This window comes from Myotis yumanensis, unplaced genomic scaffold, assembly GCF_028538775.1.
Source record: "Myotis yumanensis isolate MYYU_CA2020_CCGP unplaced genomic scaffold, mMyoYum1.0.hap1 SCAF_3, whole genome shotgun sequence".
In the NCBI taxonomy this organism is placed as follows: Eukaryota; Metazoa; Chordata; class Mammalia; order Chiroptera; family Vespertilionidae; genus Myotis; species Myotis yumanensis.
The window spans coordinates 19,321,187-19,345,412 of NW_027223754.1; the positions used below are offsets into that span (position 1 = coordinate 19,321,187).

General features: G+C 40.7%; 2 pseudogenes; one reads left to right on the top strand and one right to left on the bottom strand.

Moving 5' to 3' along the window:
* The first annotated feature begins 9,420 nt into the window (after window positions 1-9,420).
* On the top strand, window positions 9,421-10,172 carry LOC139004873 (pleckstrin homology domain-containing family F member 2-like; annotated as a pseudogene).
* A 9,527-nt stretch (window positions 10,173-19,699) lies between these two features.
* LOC139004874 (ferritin light chain-like) lies at window positions 19,700-20,482 on the bottom strand (annotated as a pseudogene).
* Between the last annotated feature and the right edge of the window lie 3,744 nt (window positions 20,483-24,226).

Sequence of the window (24,226 nt, forward strand, 5' to 3'; positions counted from 1 at the left end):
TAGGAATTGGAGGTAAGATGCTCCCATACAAATAGAACCACTGGGAGAAAAGCCTTGGTTATACATCGATGAGAAGTCCAGAACTGCTATAGACATTTTCCCCTAGTAATAAATCCAATACCCAGAAGAGGGCCTTTCTGATAGAATCAGAAAGTAATGGAACTGGACTTGTGACTAAAATACCTGTTCTCTGCTCTACTTATCTCTTGGAGATTTGTTGTTGTTGTTGTTGTTGTTGCTATTGTTACATGAGAAGATAAGTCCACTTTATCATCATGGTCATTTTGAGTTTGACTATTAATTGTAGCTGAAAGCATCAGAATAACATGATTTACACAACACTGTTCTCTTCATTCTTTTTCGCCACACAAATAATTCTTTCTAACCACGTCTTAGTTTCTCTCTCCCATCCATCCCCTAAATATGCTATGCTCCAGTATTCTGTTCATGGACTTCTTTCTCTATTCCTTTTCCTTAGCTTCAACTTTTACCTGCTACTTTCAAGACTCCAAAATCAATAACACCAGCCCAGACTTTTCTTCTGAGTTTAAGACATGGATTTTCAATTATTTCCTGTACGTCTTCATGTGAAATGTTCCATCATGGGTAATCTGAATATCTTTAACACTACATGCCTAGTAATATGGCATCACCAAGACCTTATATCTGAAACCTTTGTAAGGCATAACCTCATTGGTCTAGTTTACGATCTCATCATTTTCATCTAAACCTGCCTCCCTCCAGTCCATCTTCCAGTCCATTCTCCACAGTGCTACCAGCTATTCCTCCCAAATATAGACCACATGAAAGTGTAAAATGTCATTTCCTTGCTTAACATTATGCAATAGCTTTCCATTTACCTGTAAAATAAAGCTTATACAACTTAGCTGGCTCTATAAAGTCTTTCCCAACTCTATCAGAGCTTACCTATTCAATCTTAACTTCAATCGCTCCCTAAAGCCTATCCTTGGTATCCCCTGAAAAAACTCAAACCTGTATGTTTCTATCTGTGCCTCTCTTCTCCCTCCGCCTTGAATACTCTTTCCTTGTTTCTAAAGTTGGTGTATTCCTATCAACTTTCAAGGTCCAGATATAACCACCACCATTCTGGAAAAGCTTTCCTGACCATCCAGGTAAATTTTACTATTCCCTCATCTTTTATAACTCTAGGGACATAACTACAGTATTCTACAATGCAACACATGCTATGGTAGATTAATGTTTATTAATAAATGCTGTAGTTCTCCTAAGGCTATGAATCAAGGCTTTTGGTTTTTAACTATTGAAGAGCTACTGTACCATTTGACACATAATGGATGATCAAAAATTATTTTCAATTGAAAGAATTAAGAAAAAAAGGACAATCACAGGATAAGTGGTTAGCTAAGGAGTAACCGCCCGGGATTCAGTGTCTTCATTTGTAAAATGAGACAAGTTTTAAATAAACCTGTATGTTTCTTCCTGCTCTAAAAACATTCCATGATTTTATGAAAATATTACTAGGAGTAACCCAGTGATTCTATCATAATATTAAATTTCACAAACTGCATTCTGGTCAATCAAGAATAAATTCAAAGATTTAAAAAATGTCTTTCTTTTTCTTAAAATGTGTTCTCCAGTTGCTGGATGAAATGTGTTAGTTCTGGAAAGAAGCCAATACTTGGCTCAGAGAAGAGTTAAAAGCCAATAGAGACATTATTTTTAATTCTATTAAAAGCATATTGTAAATTTCCCATCAGTTATAACATAATTTCTCTCCATTAATCATTGAAGGACAAATGGTTGTAGTTTGATCTATTGTGGCTAAAATCTGGGTATAGAATGTGTCCTACTCTCTTCAAGCCTCGTCGATCTAAGACACACAAATACACAAACATGCAAGTGTACACACACACACACACACACACACACACACACTCGTCCAAACACATGCAGGGTTTGAAATTGGAAAGTTATTTGATGCCAAGGGAAAATAAAGATGGGTGAGTATATATTTGCAGAACATTTGGGGTAAGGGATTCAAGTCATTGATGAGTGATGATCATAGGAACTAAAATGGGGTAAATATTTCTTCTTTTTGGGCAGACAGAGGGATGGGTAGCATTGTCAGGCTGAAAAATCAAGATGTAGGTCTAATTCTATCTCTACTATTAATATATTCTGTGACCTTGGTTCAGTCAATTATTCTCAAGGATCTATTCTTAGACCAGGTTAGCCACTCCAAATCTACCTATTATCAATCACAGTGTGGTTCCTCCCCAAGTTAACCTTCACTTTTAATATTATTCTGTTGGTTTTCATGAAAGACCATTACAAGAAAGAATAATATAAATTATTCCAATTTTAATTATTCTATGAATTATTCTACTTCTAATGTTAGTATAAATCTGTAAATGACATGAGAAGGCACAAGGTATTTATTTACTTATTTTGAAATTCCAGAATACCCAAAGTCTGTTATTTCTTTCTTTTTCTACTTTACTTCTAATTATAACAATAACATAGTTTTATTATATGTATAATTTTTCAACTAAAATTTGTATTAATATACATATGTTTTATATATGCCCCTCACATTTTCTTCTGGGTAATTTTTTTATCCAAATGAAATCATATTAGCATTTCTCCCTATCATTAGCAAAATTGCTTCATATTTGTCATCATTAATACAGAGCCCAAATTAATGTACAGTCATAATGTACAGTCAAAACAGCAATATTAGCTTCCATTGTGAGCATTATGCCCTTTTCTCCTTTCTCTAGGTTTATTGCTACTGTAGACATCTTTTGTTGTGACTTCAAATCACAATTAAAATTAAACTAAATTAAAGCAGCCTTTGAAAACTCCTAATTGCAACTATTATTCTATTCTTATTTTTTCTACTTTATGCACAGAGGTATCTTGAGAGAAACTATAAAAGGTTTTTATTTCCATTACAATCAACTTAAGTACATAAAGTCCTCTTACATAGTTTTCTTTTAATTTAAGTAAGTCATAAAGAAACAACCTGACCAATAAGAAATCACTGTTAAAAATCCTATATAATAAAAGGCTAGTATGAAAATAGACCGAAGGGAGGAACGGTGGAACGGTGGAACAACTGAACAACCAAACACCATTATGTGCACTGACCACCAGGGGGCACACGTGGAAAATGGCAGGCATCAGCAGCAGGTGGCAGAGTGCGGAACATGGCGGGAGTTGGTAGTGGCGAAATGGTGGAGCAGGTGAGTGGGGGCACCAGACCAAGGTGGGGTGCCGGTCACTGTCATCAAGGGTGAGCCTCAAGTGATTACTGAAAATTCTTTGCTCCCGTGCACCACGGTCCCACCCAGTGCTCACAGCTGCTGCCGGCGCCAGCCGCACTCACACCCACTACTGGCACCCAGTGCCAGCCCCAATTGCTCAGCACCATCAGCAGATGCGAGCGGTGGCTGCTGGCCATAATCGCCCCTCAGGTGCAGGGGGAGGTGGAGAAGCCCTGAGGGGCGATCAGGACAGCAGCCACCGCTGGCACCCGCTGATGGTGCTGGCCCCGCTCTCACCTGCTGCTGGCACCTGCCCCAATCACTCTGTGCTGTCAGCGGGTGTGAGAAGGACCAGCACCGTCAGCGCATGGGAGCAGCAGTGGCGGGAGCAGGGCTGCTGGCAGACAGGGGACTGGGGGCTGTGGCGGGATGGGCCGGTGGGGGCGTGGAGGATGGGCCAAGACCCGCCCCTGTGCCCATTGCAGCTTCGCCACCCACAGTTCCTTTCAAGGTGCACAAATTCGTGCACTGGGTCCCTAGTATATAAATAAAATCATGAAGACTCATTTGACTTTACTTCTTCATGAGTCTATAGAGGCTCCTCAGGATGACCACTTTCTTTCCTAAGTGTTACAAACCGTCTATTTAATATTCTGTTGTAGAAATTTTCTCTCTTGTATAAGACTTGTGAAATCTTTCTTTTTCTTTCTTTTGTTTATTCTCCTGGCTCAGCTTCTGCTATTGAATTTTCTCAAATATCACTAAGAGTGATTGCATAGTCACAAAATCAAATCCTTCAGTTGTCTTTAGTAGAAAACAGCATTCTTGATTAATAAACATAACCCATTCTAGCTCATTTGGCAGAAAAACTATTACTAATTGAATCTATTAAAAGGGGCTTGTGGAATCTCCAGGAGGATTAGAGGGATGGGCTTAGGAGCCAAACAGTCAGCAACAATATACGAATAGTTAGGGGCAGCAAGGGAAATGGTACTAGGATGGCTGTTAGGTTATCTAGTGACATTTTCTGCTGTACTGTTGTTGATCTTATTTTAGTGGCTAGAAACGGAATTTGTTATATCTAGGTCCAAATTTTGCCCTTATGATCTTTACACACACACACACACACACACACATATACATGTGTATGTTTCACACAATATATAGAATTTATTTATTTATATACTATATGGACATATAACATATATTAATATGTATGTCACACATATTGTACTTATAGATAATAAATGGAGAAGTGTTTTGGGAAGCGAATAATGCCCAAAGGCAGAAATTTTAAGTCATTACCTGTCAGTTTATTTAAGACCAAAACCAGGATGGCTAGTCCTTGTCAAGCTTATAAAACTAGGCATAAAGCAGGGAACTAGTGCTGACAGACTGAGTGGACTCCAGGCAACCAGAAAAGCCCACGAATAACAAGGTAGGCAAGAGGCCAAGAACCCAAGATGGAATGCAGCCTTGGGTGGCTTTTAATATAGCTGCTATGTAGACTTATGTGAGGCCTCTAGAGAACCCTTCAAGACCATATCTCTTTTTATACCAAAATAATGTCAGGAAATTTACCCAAAGCTTGAAATTAAGGCAAAAAAAAGGGGGTGGCATATCCTCCCAATATTATATGGGGGCAAAGGATACCCAAGAATTGCCTAGGGAGATATATTTAGTTCATCTCATTTTTTAGTATAGATTAAAATTTCCAGACTCTTACTTGTTAGCTTTTGATTTCTATGGGTTAGAAATGCAAATAATTTCTGTCTGGTAAGAAGAGATAATCCAAAAGGTTCATGGCTTGCTCGACATCAAATAGATTTATATTTTAACTCTGCAATCTTACTCTAATATTGTCTTGTTAAATTATGCATAAACGCCCTTAATTTTTTTTAAATACTCTTCAAGGTGGTCATAATATCTGACTCCTTCACTGACTAATGAGTTATTGAATAATTTCTCCCCACCCAATTCCATTTGGCCCAGTTCTTCTCCCCAAAATATTCCTTGGAGTCCCTATGGCATGCTTTTATTTTCACTAATGGATCCCATTTGTCCCTATCTTCATTGTCTGCCTATGGACCTGGTTCTCAGCTATACAACTCTGCAGTTCACCTCTAGCCATCTCAGAACCAGCCTTCCCAAGTGACTGTTTATCTCCATCCCTGTTGCCCCACGCATGCACATGGGTCTAACCTCTAACTCCCAAAACAGAGCTGAGATGAGGTTGTCACAAGCCACACGACAGGCTTTGAAAGCTGAAGAAGGCATAAGGGAGTATTAGCTGGCACACTTGTGTACACACACACACACACACACACACACTCACATACACAGCCACACCACTTACAGGACCATCTTCCACTTTTGCCCCCACCTTCCAAGATGCCAACACTAGGCAACCAGCACCTCCCCTTAGTAGACCGGGTCCCACCGCAACTCCTTCTAACTCAGAGACCCCACTATGAACCAAGCAGTGGCCCCCTCATCAGAGTTCTGAGTTTCACCTCCAGGGGGCTCCTCCTTCAACAATTTAACTGTTAACTATTCCAATCTCTTCTCATTGTTCCCTGAGCTCTAGAAGGATAGGTATTTCTGCTGCTACCTCTGTGAACCCCTTTTGGTCAGCTAGTTAACAACATGTAGCCTGATTCATAATCTCCTTATTGAATTCCCTTCTGCTGTGGTTCTGCCTCCTGACTGGACCCTGACTGATACAGTGGCAGAGCTGAGGTCCCATCTCATGCAGGTTGGCATCAGAGGATCTGGTCAGAGTAAAGAAAAACACCAGCGAAAGCACAGCAAGTTTCCCCTTTCCCTGTGATCACAGGCTAGCCTCCCCTCACACATAATCTCAGAGATGCTATTTTACTCCTGAGGAAGACAACCTTCTGCCTAATCACAGAGAGCCATTCAGCTTCTCCTTGTCTCCTTTCCAACTTAGGATCTGGGCTTTAACTTTGCAAAACCTACAGGGTGTTTTTCCAAAACAAAAGAACTGTTGGCCCCCAAAGGTGCAATCAAGCCTCCAGCTTTAACAACACAAGGAACATTAACATTTTGAAAAGAAACCTGTTGTTTTTCTTAGGTTTCACATATCTTAGGACCACGTCCTTAGGGGAGCTCAAGGTCAAAGCATTTTCTTTTCAGGAGCCTCTTCAAGGGAAACACACTTTTAAGCACAAGGTGTAAGGTAACTGGGACAACCTGAAATGAGGCTCCATTCCCCCCACTCCCTCCCACTGAAGCAAACACCAGTGGTCATGGCCATTTTACCTAGAATATTTACTCACTTCATTAAAACTGCTTTGGCAGCAAATCACAGAAATAAAATTAATAATTCAAGCCAGTTTAAGAAAAAAAATAGATTTGAATTCAGTGGTGTATCACAGAACCTCAGGACAGATTTCAATGCTGATGGCCTTAGAGAAGGATGAGAACGTAAAACTAGAAAAGCATCCTGACACCTTTTCCCCTCCTGTCTGCTCTGATTTTTATGTCAGTTCTCTCTTCTCACCTTCATTTGCTTTTCCAGCATACCTACGCTCTTACCTGAGTAAGCCTGCTGGTGAGCAAGTCCCTGGAGACAGTAACTCCTCTCTGAGTCCCAGCACAGGGCCCACTGCTGCTCCAACCAATTTCTTAGGAGTCAGGTTCATGTTTTACAAAGTAGGGAACCAAGTCCTTCATTTGGGGAAACAGTGAACAGAGAAGGAACAACCATTCATTCAGTTAGATGAATCTTCCTCCCCATAAGATTTCTACTCGATTTATTATAAATATCTCAATGCTTATCTATTATTCAATTTTATGGCAGATATTCATTCTCAGGAAAAAATTATTCACTAAATGCCATCAGCTGTAATTTCTGAATGCTTAAAGAAAATTAAATTTCTAACTAATACTGCAGTCCTCGATACGGCCACCTTGCTTCCAAAATTAGAGGACAGAACAGAAAACATAATAGAGGTGGAAAAATTTACTAAGGCAATTAGGTACCCTGTGGGCATAATAAACGTAAAGCCGGATTTATTATTATTATAATATGTACAATCGTATGGTCGGGACAAGTAAAAGACAATATGATTATAGTGTTTATCCCATCCAATAAGGAAAAGAGCTGTGGGTAAGGGGAGAGAGAGATAGGGGAAATGATGTTTGTGTCCTTGCTGAGAAGCCTGCTAGAGGCTCTGAGCAAGAAGGGACCCATCCCCTGTGAGCTGTTCCCAAGGCCTAACCAAGGGCACAGACTGACTCTCCCTGCCCTGAGGGACCTTCGGGAGCAGGGAGCTTCTTTGGCCTCCACTCCTAAGAGAGTGTGCTCTTCATGCCAACTTCATTCATTTCCAACCTATGACTCTCCAACCTGCCTCTGAGACTCACACACCCTGGTGGGCACAGTCAGTCCTCATAGGGCACTGTTTCATCACAGGGGAAGACCTGGTCTGCTCTGGCGAATCTATCCTGCTCCCCCATCCAAGCTCACCTCAGCGAGGAAAGCCAGCAGCCCCTCTCTGGGTCTGCAGGCACTGTTTGGAACCATTTGCCCCAGCTGTTGTGCTGTTCTATCTCAGGTCCGAACTCAGTTTTGTCTCATGACTCACCGGTTTCTCCCTGGATGAACACCTGAACTGGCTCACTTCCTCTAGGCTTCTCATGCCAGGGGCAGGGGCAGTGAGAGGCAATGCTGTCAGAAATGAAGATATAGAGACAAGTTAGACTGGGAGGGGCTCACAAGTGCCTATACCTGAGTCCTAGCCCAGTGATTCATTTTTGTTCCAAATTAGTGTCTCTCCAAGTTAATAACTAGAGACCAGGCTCAGACATTTTACTATTAGGAAAAAATATGGCCCTAGCCGGTTTGGCTCAGTGGATAGAGCGTTGGTCTGCAGACTGAAGGGTCCCGGGTTTAATTCCAGTCAAGGGCACATGCCCGGGTTGCAGGCTCGATCCCCAGTAGAGGGCGTGCAGGAGGCAGCCAATCAATGATTCTCATCATTGATGTGTCTATCTCTCTCTTCCCTTCCTCTCTGAAATTAATAAAAATATTTTAAAAATATGATAGGTAGAATATTAAATATATGATATATATGTTATACACATCACACACACATGCATATGTGTGTGTGTGCATATGTTGGTATGTATACTTTTTAAGAGCTCTGTAAAATTCTGGTGGTATGAACTGTTACCCCCCACCCCAAGGGAAGAGCCATTTCTATCTATTTTTAAGTCAACAGCACAGGATTATATTAATGAAAGCCTAGGCCTCACACTGAAAGAAACAAAAAAGACAGAATGCTCAAATTATATAATAATAATAGAAACTTCCATTTGTGAATTCTTACTGAACACCAGGCACTCTGCTGAGGGTCTTATTTAATTCCTTCACTTACTCCTCAAAACCCCAGAAGTTGGTTCTATTAGTGTCTGCATTTTCTGGGTGAGGAAATAAAAGTTTTAAAATCAAATTACTTGCAGGGGAACAGAGCTCGTAGGAGGGGGTGGGGGAAAGCTTCTTTCAGTCTGTGCTCTCAGAAAGGATGCCTTTCTCCCTCCTCAGCTGATCCCAAGTCTTACCCATCAAATGGGGGTGGGGGTGGCACATAAAATTAGTCCAACAGCCAGCAACCCGCCTGTGAATGTCATCTCCCTGGCATCCTGAGAGTGGGCAGATGTGCCTCTAGCGTTCCATGTACAGGCAATGGATGTGTCCTCACTCCCTGCCTGTGACCCTCACCATCCACCACCTCAGGAGGGAGAGAGAGAACATGAGTGAGAGAGTAGAAGGAGTAAGACACCTCTCTGTGATGAACACCCCCACAATGAGGCTTTCTAGAGAGGCCAGGGGCTGTTAACTCCAAAGTCTTCAGTGTCCTCATTTACAAGTCTTCAGTGTTCTTGTTCAACAAAGGATGAACAATTCTATTAACAAGATTAGCTGTGTCTAAACATTAATTAATGTGGTGCTCTGCTGGCTTGCCCTTGCATGCACAGAGGAGAGGCCAGCCCGGGTGGCCAAAGTGGAGTTCAACTTGGCGGGGAGGGAGTCACCTGTGAGCCCCTAAGCCGGTCCCGCCCACCCATCTGCCAGGCTGCACCTGGTTGCTGGCCGCACACCCTAGGAGGCCTGGGCAGGAGCAGGGGACAGGGCTATTAGCAAAAGATGGTGGGTTATTTGGCAAACAGTAAAGCAAATACTAGACGTATAAATATAGTAGAAAAGTCTTTTGAAGCAGCTGGTCAACCCCTAACTGTACCAGATAGGTTCTGATTGAAGTATTGACTAAGTTGTGCAGAAAAAAAGCCCAATGCAAGACAGTTTTCTTTATTTAATGATATTCTTGTATATGGCGATACTGTCATCCAGAAGAAAAAATATAATAAACATCATATTAGTCCCCTGGAAATATGTCCCTATTGATTCCATCAAAGATGAGGGAGACTTGGGGAATGGATGGCTTATCAAATCGCCAACTAAATTATTTGCAGACTATGCTGCCACTGCCACTGCCACTGCCACTGCCACTGAGAAATCAGAATGGGTGAATCACATGAATAAATGAGCTACTGATTTACTCTCCAAAAGTGGGAAGGCACCCAGTAAGGAGCCTGCTGCTGTCTGGGTTCCTGACTCTGAGGCAACTGTAAGGATGTGTTGTCAGAAAGCAAAATTCACACCTGGTAATCCTCATCACCATTGCCACAAATGTGGTTTTGTTGTCCTTGGGCCCTTCTCTGAAGAGAGATTTCTTCTTCCCAGCCAGGCCTCTAAGCCCGTATGGATTTGTGACTTCTGCTATGACCTGGGGACATGGCCACGTGCCAGCCTACTAGATCTGACTCCTGCAGTCAGTCATTGAAGTCTCCCTTAAATGATGTATCAGAGATGATGCCAATGAAGATAGCAGTGACTAAAGACATATGTTGAAATATTTCATTGGGTGTGACTATCTGAGAATTCAGCTTTGGGGGGAATGGAAAATTCTGAGCTCTCTCTCATTTTTGCTCTAGTCATGAATTTGTCTGAGAAACTTTTAACCTATGTGCCTCAATATATTCTATAGAAAAAAAAAGGCCTGTTGCCCTGGTAGGGTAGGTCAGTTGGTTAGAGTGTCATCTCAATATGCTAAGGTCTCGGGCTCCATTCCAGGTCAGGGCACATTCATCGACCAATGAATGCATATATAAGTGGAACAACAAATCAATGTTTCTCTCTCTCTCTCCCTCCCTCCTCCCCTCCCTCCCTCCCTCCAATAAATAACAATTAGAAAAAAGAAAAAATATCCTGTTGTCATTCCCCTCAACCCCACCACTGCCACCCCCTATCCCAATTCTCTACTCTCCTGCAGGGGTAGCCTATAGCAAACATAGCACATGAATTTTTGGTTTCTTAGTTTTGTTTAATTTTAAATTATTTTCTTGGAAGATTGGGAAAAGGTGTTCATTTAATAGATCATATGCTACATTGTTGCTTATTATGTGTTCTGTTATATGGAAAAACTAAAAGCAAAGAATGATGGAAAAAGGAGTATAGTGTGGTTAGTCACTAATATTATTTGCTTTTTTCTAACCATTCTATCTAATGGTTAAGACACCAACAACAAAAATACATATACCAAGTGGTGCCTTATCATAATAGCACTGTTACATGAAATAAATCCCATTTTTCTCACTTTTAAGTTTGTTTTAAAAATACACTTGGGCTCTTTGGGGGTAATAAAATGAATAGTTATGAACGGGTATAATTAGAAAATACCTGTCATCTGATACCTACAAGTAACTAAATTTAAAAGTTATTCATATAAATATTTTTCCATAAAATAGTTATGATTATATTTTTAAATTTTACATGTATCAAATTATAATTGTCATATAATTAATCGATCATTATTAGAAATTTGGTTTGAAATTTATCCAATATAGAATTGTCATATTGCATTAGTTTCTATTTTTAGTAAGATATTTGTAGGTAGTTTGACAGTCTGTTCGATGTTGCTCGAACAGACGTCAAACTACAGCAGGAAGGCTGGGGAGGGTTGAGGGGTGGGAGGGGGGGTAAGAGATCAACCAAAGGACTTGTATGCATGCATACGAGCATTAACCAATGGACATAAGACACTGGGGGGCATGGGAGGCTAGGGGAGGGTCAAGGGGAGAAAAAAAAAGGAGACATATGTAATACTCTTTGTAATACTTTAAGCAATAAAACAATTTTAAAAAGATATTTGTAGGTAAATTCATCTGCTTTAACATTATTTCTAGAATGAAAAATCTTATAAAATCTTTGAAATGCATTAAAATCCAATGGTAGAAAAATAAAATAAAATGAAATCCTATGATAGAGCACAGAACTACTTAGGCTAAGATTTGGAAGAAACAATATGCAAGAATGGTCAAGACAAACTAATTAAGTTTGACTAGACTGCTATGGAAGTATTGTCTATTTCAGTGTGATACTATCTTGAATTTATAAATACAGTGTTATATTTTATAAAGTTTTGTAAAGTCCCGAACATGATTTCTGTTTTGGGAAAGCAATTGTGTGTTTAATCTGTGTCTGAAATCATTTTGCAATGTATGGAACTAGAGTAGCAATTGATCTTCCTAAATTGTGAACTTTACTGAGTCAGTCTAGATTGCTTTTGAGAAGTGGTCATTTTTCACTCTGCTTTGAGGCAGCCATTAGGTTGAAAGTATATTTATCACATAAAACTTGATGCATTTTGTACTAGTCGCTCTATTTATATGCTGCAAATAACTAAGGTCTTTCAAATAATAAAAAAAAACAGTCTAAAGATTGTTTTAAATTCTAAATTCTTTTGTTTTTAAACCTTCAAATCTGGGTATATTGCATATGTTATGAGAGGTTGGATTCAGGAACTTGTGGTGGAGGATTCTTTGGTTTGGTTAAGGGGCTAACTTTCTGTGAGACTGTGAGAGCATCTGAGATACATAGATCTCCCCCGTAGGAAACGTGAAAGAAAGGCACAGTAAGTTTGTTTGTTTGTTTTAATATCAGATGGACTCTTGTTTCCAAGCAATGTAGCGTATAATCAACATATCTGAAAAGGACCATGAAACCCGAGAGGTGCCAATGGAGATTTCCTGGTTCACAGGGGCCTAGCAGATTCAGGAACCAATGAGAAATGTTCTGCACTAACATTTGCATTGTCAACCCCTGGACTTTTTTTTACAATAAAAAATATAAATAAATTGCCGAAACCGGTTTGGCTCAATGGATAGAGCGTCGGCCTTCGGACTGAAAGGTCCCAGGTTCGATTCCGGTCAAGGGCATGTACCTGGGTTGCAGGCACATCCCCAGTAGGAGATGTGCAGGAGGCAGCTGATCGATGTTTCTCTCATCGATGTTTCTAACTCTCTATCTCTCTCCCTTCCTCTCTGTAAAAAATCAATAAAATATATTTAAAAAAAAATATATATATATATATATATAAATAAATAAACATTAATATAGGTGAATATGAACATGTGATAAAAGTGAACCCTCTCAAACACTTAAGAACCAGACTCCTATCATGCCATCAAAAAGAGATTTATGCCAACACTGACTGTGGCCTGGGAGGAAAGCACACACCGTCTCAAAATTGCCAACTAATAATGAAGCTTCGTTACCTTTGGGCAGTATCCACCGTTACAGTTTTGAGCATATTCCCAGCATTGCTGTTTCCTGCTTGCCTGTCTTATTATGTTTGAATTGTTGCAGGAGAATAAATTCGTGACTTACTAGATCTTTTAAAATTTCATTTAGAAACTCCTCAGTTTGGCTTTCTTACTAAATTCAAATATATTTTATTTCATTAATACTGTATGTTATTATTGTTTAATTGTATCTATATTTGTTCCCATTCGAATTCTTGGAATACTGTCTAAGAAGTATGCTCATGTTTGTTAAGAGGATACAAAATAAAATTATCAAAGTATTCATCATTTTTAAACATTTTACCATAAAGGAATAATAGAGTACCCTCAATTTCTTAGCCTGTATGAGAAATAGCCCTTCTGTTCATTTCCTTTGAGACTTAAAATGACACAATATGTTACTTTTCCCTGGAAAATCATGAATGATAAAGAGCAAAGTGTGCCTATGAGTGTACCTTCTCAGCCTATATTGTTCCGTGAGGTTCTTTTATCAAAAAATTGCACTGACTGAAACACATTCGCCTGTGAAGAACTCATAAACAGAATGATTGCCCAACAATATTGAATCGCCAAAGGGTGAAAACGTGATTATATTCTGATCACAGAAAATAAGTAATGTCTCCTTTTCTGTAACTGAATGGACACAAAATGGTTAAAACGTCATCAAACAGCTCTGCTCTTTCTCCTTTTATGAAAGCAAAATGAGAAAGATCAGAGGATAGCTTAGATTATACCAGGAAGTAAAAATAGGATGAGGGATTAAAGGAGGAAGAACCTCTAGAAAAAAAATATTATATTAATGGGGAGGTCAAGGAAACAAGTACATGAATGAACACACACAAAATCAAAACAATTTGTTTAAAATCATAGAACAATCGACATTTATGCCCAGAAAAATGAAGGTAGCAGGTAGTTGTAACCTAAACAAATATAGACTATTAGGGGGAGGTGGGGGGAGAAATGACAATGAACTGCATTTATATAGCAATTACCACTTCCTTTTATCTCCTTCTGAGCTCCAGTGCTGGGGCAGCAGCTTGAAAGGCACAGGGACATACGGGGAGAAACTGAATTGCCTGGCATCAGGGCAAGAGCTGGAGGGGCAGCTTTCTCCCCGACAGAAGTGCTGTCAGAGGCTCTTGTTCCCTTGTGGGTAGGGGGGGAGGGGTCCTCCCACAGAGCCTGCAGGCAGGCACCATATCTGAGTCTCCATCAACCTGGTTAACACTCTTCACCCGACTCTGGTGATTCTGAGACCCTACCCAACCCAACTTGCAGGCCCACCCAAGCCATTTCCGGTGGCTTTTCCATACAAATGGCCTGTCTTGGCTCATGGTCCAGACCATCCTAAGATCTCTCAAAGGAGCAGCATCTGGCCCTGGTGTGCTGCACCTCTTGCTAAGTAGGCTCAGGTCCAGGATTAGCAACAGCCAGCCTTGGTTCGCACCTTGGCCTCTCCCAGGCACAAGCCCAGCACAAGCCCGGCACTGGTTTGCACACCTGAAACTAATGTAATATTGTACATCAACTGTAATTAAAAAATAAAAAACTGATTTTAAAATAAAGAAGTCCAGCCCTAGGCAGTGTGGCTCAGTTGGTTGAAACATCATTCCATGCACCAAAAAGTGGTGGATTCAACTCACGATCAGGACAGATACCCAGGTTGCAGATTCAATCCCCAGTTGGGGCCCATGTGGGAGGCCACCAACCAATGTCTCTCTCTCACACATCAATGTTTCGCCCTCTCTCTAAAATTAATTTTTAAAAAAAAGTAGTACAAATTGATTTTCAAAATAGTCACAGGGATATAAAGTACAGCATAGGAAGTATAGACAAGAATATTGTAATAACTATGTATAGTGCCAGGTAGGTACTGGGAATATCGGGGGAGCACTTTGTGAAGTGTATCATTATCTGATCACTGTGCTCTGCACCTGAAATTAATACAAAATAATACTGAATTTAAACTGTAATAAAATAAATTTTTTTAAAGTATTAATTCCAGAGGCTTAGTACAGCATGTAAAGTATGACAAGGTCAATAAGAAAAAAAAAGTGAGCCCTGGCCGGTTTGGCTTGGTGGATAGAGCATCGGCCTTCGGACTGAAGGGTCCCAGGTTCGATTCCAGTCAAGGGCATGTACCTTGGTTGCGGGCACATCCCCAGTGGGGGGCGTGCAGGAGGCAGCTGATTGATGTTTCTCACTCATCGATGTTTCTAACTCTCTATCTCTCTCCTTTCCTCTCTGTAAAAAATCAATAAAATATATTTTTTAAAAAGAAAGAAAAAAAGTGAGACAAAAGAAGAAATTTCTGCACTTTATTTGTATTAGTTTCTCCGGTCGGGGAGAAAGCCTTGAAATACAATTGATGTTTTAAGTGGGCTTTGTGTTACCTTCAAAAGGGAAAATGCTTCACTCTGTCACCACAGACTCTGGCCACTCACTCCCCATATTATATCTAACTGAAGCTGATGAACACTCAAGGTATCTCCATGGTACTCAGTTCATGAAATTGTTTTTGGCCCACCACTCTCTCCATAAGTATTATAGAGAAATGGGCTTTTAAAATTCTGAATGTGTTACCTGAGGATTAACAGAGACTGAGTAGAATAGAGAAATGTTCATGGTTGACTTTGTTTACCATATATCCTAGTCAGGTATTATTAGGCCAAGTATTTTTTAAATCCCTAAAAGATTCCCCCATGGTCATTTTAGTTTTGTTGTCCCAAGGCCAAAGCAAAGAGGTCCATCATGTCAATAAATATTGTGAGGCCTTAGGAGGATGACTAACACTGGAGTCAGAGAAGCTGTGTGTGCATCAGAGATTCATCTGCATGCAGCACTAAGGCTATGTGGGAAAGTAGTGACTTACACAATTAAAATTATACCTTCTGTTGGTACAGCACATTAGGGTTTATGAGAAACTTTCACATACATTATTGCATTTTGTCCTGAAAACAATCCATGAAATGAGTAATAGATAGACCATCAGCATTTCTAGATTTAGTCAGTTGCAATGAGATAGTCATAAGTAGCACTGAAGATACATAGCATAGATAACTTTGAATTTTGCTGAACTGTATTATTTACATCATTTGTGCTATGACAATATAATGTGGAAAAGAAGCTCTTAAAAATGGAGTGAATCTTACCAGTTGCTCAACACCTATATTCTGATGCAACTTCATGGCTACTTGATGCCAAAATGGACTAATTCTGATATGAAGAGTAATTTAAATTTTAATTATATGTAAATAGGGTGGAGGGTGAAAGGCAAGTTTGGGAAGAAGGAATTACAGAGAGATATAAACAAAAACTTTAGGGGATAATGGATGTGTTCATTATCTTGATTGTGGTGGTGATGATTTCACAGGCAGATACATATATCAAAACATAAAACTATACTCTATGTCAATTAAATATTAAAATATGCCCATTACAAATTTTACTGTTCCAATTTATTAAAATTTGAGAAATAAATAATACAACAGAACAGCATTTCCAAATACGAGGACTTACGAAGGCTTCACGAAGCCTCCTGTTCCAGTGTCAAGGATTTGTTGTATTATCCATTTTCACAGATTGGGAACTGAAGCTGCAAGAGGTTAGTGATCTGCCTAAGGTTGGACATTAAATAGTGAAGGCAGGGCTTGAACCTGACACTGATTCTTAAGCCCCTAAGCCACTGAGCTTTACAACACTAAGATGAACATTGCTCTGACAGTCCAGAAAGTCTGTTAGGAAAAATCAGGCTGATTCAGGGCAAGACGTAGCCCTCAGTCAAATTGTAGAGTAATCAAAAGTTGATATTTAGGGTATATAAAATCAGTCTACCTACACATTGTTCCTTCTTGGACCTAAACAACCTTAGTGCAGCCAGGTGGCTTTCCCAACCCTGTGCTGTGATGCTACACCTTGATCAACCCAGGCGTAATGTTTTATCTCTTCATGATCTTTCTCTTTGCCTTCTGGAACAATAGCTAATTTTATGAGAAACTTGCCTATCACCAAAGTTTAAATGATGAAAGTAGACTTGCCTGTTATCCCAAAGACATTTGTACTTAAGCAGAATTTGTAGACATGTAGTAACTAGCTCAAATACATGGATTTTTTTCTTAATGGTGGAAATTTAAGCCACTGGATAAGTAATTTGGGAAGATTTGGGGGTTTTTTTCTGTCATCAAATGATGACCACTTGTTCCATTTATAGGTAAGGGACCCGAATCAGTATATGAATGTCAATCTCTTTCCAGTCCTAAAAGGCAATCCTCTAAATCAAGTTACACCTAACTTCATCAAATTGATGGTCCTCTCACTAGCCCTTATCTAAGAGCCAGTTTAAACTGAAAAAATAGAAGTACTGGGTACATAGTGGGTACTCAATTAATACCAGTTGAATTAAAATGTGGATTCCGGGGGAGGAGGGGGAATGGTCAGGAAATTATGCCTACCTTTTCATATCCTTCTCTCTAATTTGAATTCTTGATAAATCCCAAAAGTGTAATGAATGCTTAAAAAATAGAATGTGCTTCTGATTTACCCCTTGATATATAGCCTTTGAGAGGAACAGTGTAATGAGCAGATCAAATCTGAGGTCACTAACCTGTTCCCAACTGGAAGATGCTCTATGCTGCTGATTAGCTAATAGTATCCCTGCTTTTAATTTAACACAGATAACAAAGACGAAGTTTCAACCCTATAGAGATTAGCTTGTGTTTTTGCTCTAGAACAGTGGTTCTCAACCTTCCTAATGCCGTGACCCTTTAATACAGTTCCTCATGTTGTGGTGACCTCCAATTTCATTGTTAAAAATTGAACATAATTAAAGCATAGTGATTAATCAATATGTAAAAATAATATGTTATCATATATGTGTGTTTTCCGATGGTCTTAGGCAACCCCTGTGAAAGGGTCATTCAACCCCCAAAGGGGTCGCGACCCACAGGTTGAGAACCGCTGCTCTAGAAGAAGGAAAAGCAGATGCTTTCCTAAGCATGCATATAGCCAGCCCTTCCACAGGTTGTGAGACAGGCTGTCAGACCTGAGTGATGGGTCATAGAGTCCAGAAGATTGTCCTCCCCAGATTTTGGTTGAACACAAGATTATAGGAGCAGGTGTGAAAAGTCTAAAGAAATTGTTGCCCAAGGCATCCATTTTCATTCATTTTAACAAAAATATTTTAAGAAAATATTGAAGACCAAGGTGTGAGATATATAATGATGCATTCATCTCCGTAAATGTGCTAAAGCCTATACATTACAGAAGCCTGCTAATATGATTTCACTAAGTCCCAAAAGTAAATGGAACTTGAGAATCACTCCTATTTTCTCTAAAGAGAATGAAAGTGGGTTTGTTTGATAACATCCACTCTTCTGATATTATTTTATGTCTTATACTCATAGTCAAGCCCTCTGGAGATCATAATGGAGAAGTTCTGGTTTATCAGGTTTTCTGCCAAGAGAGGTAGACAGTGAGCAAATGTCCCATCCTCATCATTCTGTCATCATCATTATTCACCCTGACTCTCTTTTCTTTTTAACTTTTTCTCTTTTATTTAGAGGCTATAGAGATTCCAAACTTGGAAATAAATTTTAATATGACAAACCTTTAGGCAGAACATTTGGAGAGCTTTTTCATTTCATACTGTGATCAGTTAAGGAGCTGTTCATCTATTTCAATAATCCACTGGGCCAAAGCCAGGACACTAAATTTTGCAGAATGACATATTTTCAAGTCTCCAAATTCTAATATGGCTGTGCACCATATTCATTCTCTCTCTCTCTCTCTCTCTCTCTCTCTCTCAAGCTAGTTAAGCATTTACTAGAAGTGTAATAAAAGAGATAAATTGCCTGCCTATTTTAATCATTGATGCCCAGCTCTAGCTCAGCTTTTGAGAAACTATCTCCTTCCTTCTCCTTTGCCAACTGCCTCACCTGGCCAGCATTTGCCTCATTTCAAGTAAGTAGAAGACAAATTTCACCCCATTAAAACACAAACACACACACACACACACACACACACACACACACACACACACACATACACGACTAATAATAAATTATTATCCTTAGAGGTTCTGGCTTTGCTGCATATGGAATCCCTTACTGTCTAGAATCCATTCACTTTCTCATCCTCCCAGAAGATTATTCCAAATCTTCTCTTATCTACTGAAATCCACAACTCCACCACTATGCTCACTACCTTCCCTACCAGATGATGATATCACTCCCTACTTCACGCAGAAGTGACCTTCTGCAGACTTCCACAGCATATCCCCCACCTTCCCACCTATTAATGGATCAACTTCTCATGTTCCTATCTAAAAGCATGCCCTCCACATGGGTACTAGATCCCATCCCTTCTGTCTTCTCCAGAACTTCACTCCTGAATTCTCTTTTCCATACCATCCATTTTCCCTCTCTACTAGATCATTCCCATCAGCATGTTAACATGTAAGTCCTTCTCTGATCTTAGAAAAAAGAAAAAAGTAAAACTTTATCTTGACTTGACTTCCCCCACCAACTTACACCTGAGTCCTTTGCTCCCCTTTATAGCAAGTCTCCTTGAAAGAGTTATCTATATTCTCTGTCTGTCATTCCTCTCTTCTTACTATCTCTTAAAACTATTCCAGTAAGCATCCACCACCATTCCACTCCAATGCATGGGAGAGGGCTCCAGGGTGGTTAAAAGAATGGCTAGTAGTTTCAGGAAGAGGTTCAGGTAAAAGAGACACCAGTGGGATGTAGAGAGGCCTCTGAAAGGCCTCTGGGCTCCAAGGGCTCCTAGTCGTGCTTGAGGGTGAGCCTTTTGAAGAGATACTCGCCCAGCCCAGCTTGGGGCACGGCCAGCCTGCAGATGTTAGTCAGGGGGTCACCCATCTTCTTGATCAGTTTCACCTCCTCATCCAGGAAGTGGTTTTCCAGGAAGTCGCAGAGATGAGGGTCTGCACAGGTAGAACCCAGGGCATGCAGCTCCAAAAGGGCCTGGTTCAAGTTCTTCTCCAAGGCCAGGGCGGCTTCCAAGGAATCCTGAGGTTCTGTTTTGTTTTGTTTTTGTTTTGTTTGTTTTTTAAATATATTTTATTGATTTTTTTACAGAAAGGAAGGGAGTGGGATAGAGAGTTAGAAACATGGATGAGAGAGAAACATCGATTCAGCTGCCTCCTGAACACTCCCCACTGGGGATGTGCCTGCAACCAAGGTACATGCCCTTGACCGGAATCTAACCTGGGGCCCTTCAGTCCGCAGGCTGATGCTCTATTCACTGAGCCAAACCAGTCAGGGCGGCATCCTGAGTTTTGCCCCTGTCATCTTGGGAAGGTTTCTGCACGTCTTGGAAGAGAATACGGCTGCCACACTTGTTTTGCAACTTTAAGAGATGCTCAGCGCCCTCACGCTTCTTGTCTGCCAACTTGCGGAAGAAGCAGCCCTCGAGAGCCATATTGTCAAGGTCAAAATAGTAGCCCTGAGAGAGGTAGGTGTGGAGGCCCGAAGATGCAGGTTGGCCAGGTGACTGACCACAGCCTCCACCTCGATGGAATAATTCTGACAAATTTGGGAGCTCATGGTTGTTGGGCAATAAGGAGTTAAGGTAGAAAAAAAACTGGTGTGTTGGCTGGTCCCGGAGGTGGTCCTGAAGGTGGTGACTGGATGAGACGCAGGAGAGTGGTTGGAGGCTGGAAGAAGGGGCGTCCCTGGGTCTGTTCTGTCCAAACACTGTTGAAGCAAGAGACAGATCCGGGACCTCCGAGTGCACTGCTCAAAACTGCTCTTATTCAGTCACCAATGACCTCCACATTGTTAATCAGTGTTCAGTTCTTAGTCCTGTTCTTACTTGACCTATTAGTGAAATTGTATATAGTTTCTCACTGTTTCCTTCTTAAACTACTCTCTTCACTTGCCTACCAGGACATCACACTCTTCATATTTTTCTTCTAGATCACCAGTGACTCATCTGTGTCCTTTGCTAGATTTTGCTCTTCTATGGAAGCCCTTAATTTTGGAACACCCCAGGGTTCAGTCCTTATCCCTCTTCTCTTCCCTGTCTACCTTTGCTATCTTAATGATCTCACTGAGTCTCATGGCTTTAAATACTGTCTACATTCCTATAGCTCTCAAATGTTTATTTTAAATCCAGAACTCCCTTGCAAACACCAAACTCACACATCCAACTGTCTACTCAGCATGTCCCCTTAAATGTTTATATTCATGTCAAACTCAATTTAGCCAAAACTAAACTTGATATTCCCAGCACCCCTTCCTCATCATGATCAATGGTAACTCCATCCTACCAATTTCTCAGGCCAAAAACCTTGGAATTATCTTTTACCTTAACCTTTCTCAATCAATACATCCAATGTGTGAGCAAATACTTTTTGGTTCTAGATTTAAGATATATCCAAAATTAGCCACTTATCACCACCTCTACTCCTATCCCCTAGTCACAAATAACCATCATTTCTTGTTTGGAGCATTGCAATAGCCTGCTAACAGGACTCCCAGTTTCCACACTTGGCTCTTAACAGTCTACTTGCAATCCAACATCCAGAGTATTCTTAGAAGGTAAGTAAAATCATGTCACTTCTTTGCTAAAACCCTGTGATGACTCCTGTTTCTTTGGGGTAAAAGCCATAATCCTTGCAAAGGCCTACAAACTGCAACCTGATCGGACCCTTCAGCTGCATTCCCTGCTTCTCTCCCTCTTCCTCATTCTGCTCTAGCTATTCTAACCTCCTTGTTCCTCAAATATGCCAGGCTTATAGCTTTTGCTCTAGCTGTTCCATATGCCTGAATGCTCTTCCTCCAGCTCCTTCTTAGCTAACTCCCTCTCCTCCTTTATGGCTTTGCACAAATCTCACCTTCTCGATGAGGCTCATCACACCGTGTAAAATTGTGAGTTGTTTTTCTACCTAGCAACACTCTCAATCCTTTTACTTTACTTTCTTCTCCATAGCCCTTATCACCTTCTAACAAACTTTACACTTTACTTATTACACTTCTTAGTTATTGTCTACCTTCCTCAGCTAGAATGTAAATTCCCTGAGAGCAGGAATCTTTATCTTTTTTTTTTTCACAAGTGAACTCTAAATGCCAAGAACATTGTCTAGCACACCAATGAATATTTGGTGAATGAATGTGTGTAAATGCACTTAGCGCCATAAACAAATCTTGCTATCATATGATTATGTGGGTCATATGATCTTATAACACTGTCTGAAGCAGCCAACCAGTGATGGAGTCTGTTCCAAAAACAGCTAAACATAAGGAAGGCCAGTGTCTTATGAGGGAGCCTGGCAGAAAATTCTGCTACTAGGCCCAGTCTTTATTGGAGAGTGTCCAATCTAGCCAATTCAGTTGCCTATGGATTGTAACTAGCATGCTAATCATACAGACAACAAAGATGTGTAGAAACCAAATGCTGAGAGAAGGCAGATAGCAGGAGTCTTATGTAGATAGAAGCCAAGAGGCAATAAGTCAGTAACAGATTTGGACAGAGGCAGAGAGAAGCCAAGACCCAAGAATGTTAGCATGAGATTCGGTCTTTCACTGGAATACTGTGGTATTCTGAGTAAGTTTCCAGTTCTTCACAAAACCTGATGTTGAAATCAGTAGGACTCTTTTCTTGCTTCTCTGTCCTTATAATAAACTAGAGGCCCAGTGCACGAAATCCATGCACGGGGTGTGTGTGTGTGTGTGTGTGTGTCCGTGTCCCTCAACCTGACCTGCACCCTCTCCAATCTGGGAGCCCTCAGGGGATGTCCTACTGATGGCTTAGGCCCGCTCCCTGTGGTTCTCTGCTCTCTGTGGGACCTGCCTGTTCCACACCACAGCGACTGACAAGCAGGCCATGCTGGGAGCTGCCTGCAGGCCCCACTTCCCTGCTCCCAGATCACCATGGGCCGTGCTGGGAGCTGCCTGCCTGGGAGCTGCCTGCGGGCGCACTTGTCTGCTCCCGGGTTGCCGCAGTGATGGCCCAGCAGGCCGTGTTGGGAGCTGCCTGTGGGAGCGCTTGCCTGCTCCCGGGTCACCACAGGCCATACTGGGAGCTGCCTGCGGGCTGCGTTTGCCTACTCCCGAGTTGCGGTGGCAACAGCCAAGCCAGCTATGCTGAGAGCTGCCTGCGGGCCGCGCTTGCCTGCTCCTGGGTTGCCGTGGCTATGGCCAAGCAGGCCGAGCTGTGCTGGGAGCTGCCTCCTCCCTGCTGTCAGTCTCCACTGAGGTGATGAGGTTAATTTGCATACTCACTCCTGATTGGCTGGTGGGCATCGTGAAGGCATGGTCAATTTGCATCTTTCTCTTTTATTAGTGTAGACCCCCATCAATTCAGGCAACCTGACTGTATCTTTGTTTCTTACAACCTAAAACTGCTAATTAATGCACAGTTGTATTGACCTCTTTATACTGACCTTGGTCTGTGTAAAATGCTGAAGCAACTCTCAACTCAACACCAAGAGGTAGGAAAATGGGGTGAATGACTGTGAGCTCTGGAGCCAGCCAGGTTGGATTTGAATCCCAGCTCTTCCACTATCCAACTGTATGAGCTTAGTTAAGTTACTTAGCCCCTTATGCCTTGGTTTCTTTATTTGTAAAAATGAAACTATATTACCTTACAATTTTTTGTGAGGATTAAAACTAGAAGGTACATGTAACATACTTAGAAAAGTGTCTGGAAATGCATTCTCAGTAAGTATTAGTTACTATTATTATCTAGAGAAGTGCTATCCAATGAAAAATTATAAGAGCTATATATATAATTTAAAAATTTTAGTGATCATACTTAAAAATGGTACATGGAAATAGGTAAAGATACTTTTAATAATATATTTTATTTACCCCAATATCCAAAATACCATTTCAACATATAATCAATATAAAAATCATTAATGAGATATTCTATACTTTTGTTTTTGTATGAATTCTCCAGTGAGTGTTTTATACCTACAGTACATCTCAATCCAGACTAGACATATTATTAAGTGGTCCAGAGCCACATGCAACTGGTAGCTACAACAGAGGAAACTCATGGGAAGTACCCCTTTCTGTCTTTACAGAACCTATATTCTAGGTGACACTAGCTGTTTACAATACATGCCATTTTCTTTAAAGCTGAGGTAGAGGTCCCAAGATTCAGCCCACCATCAGTGTCAGAAAGAGAAAATTAATGGGGAGCTTGAGTTGATAAAATCTTACACCTAATCTTTCTGAGTGAACCAGATTAATCCATCCTTCTCCTAACACATCACCCATTTCTTCTTTCAGTGAGCACACTGATCTGGCAATCTGCCATCATTCATTCTTCCCAAATGTTTC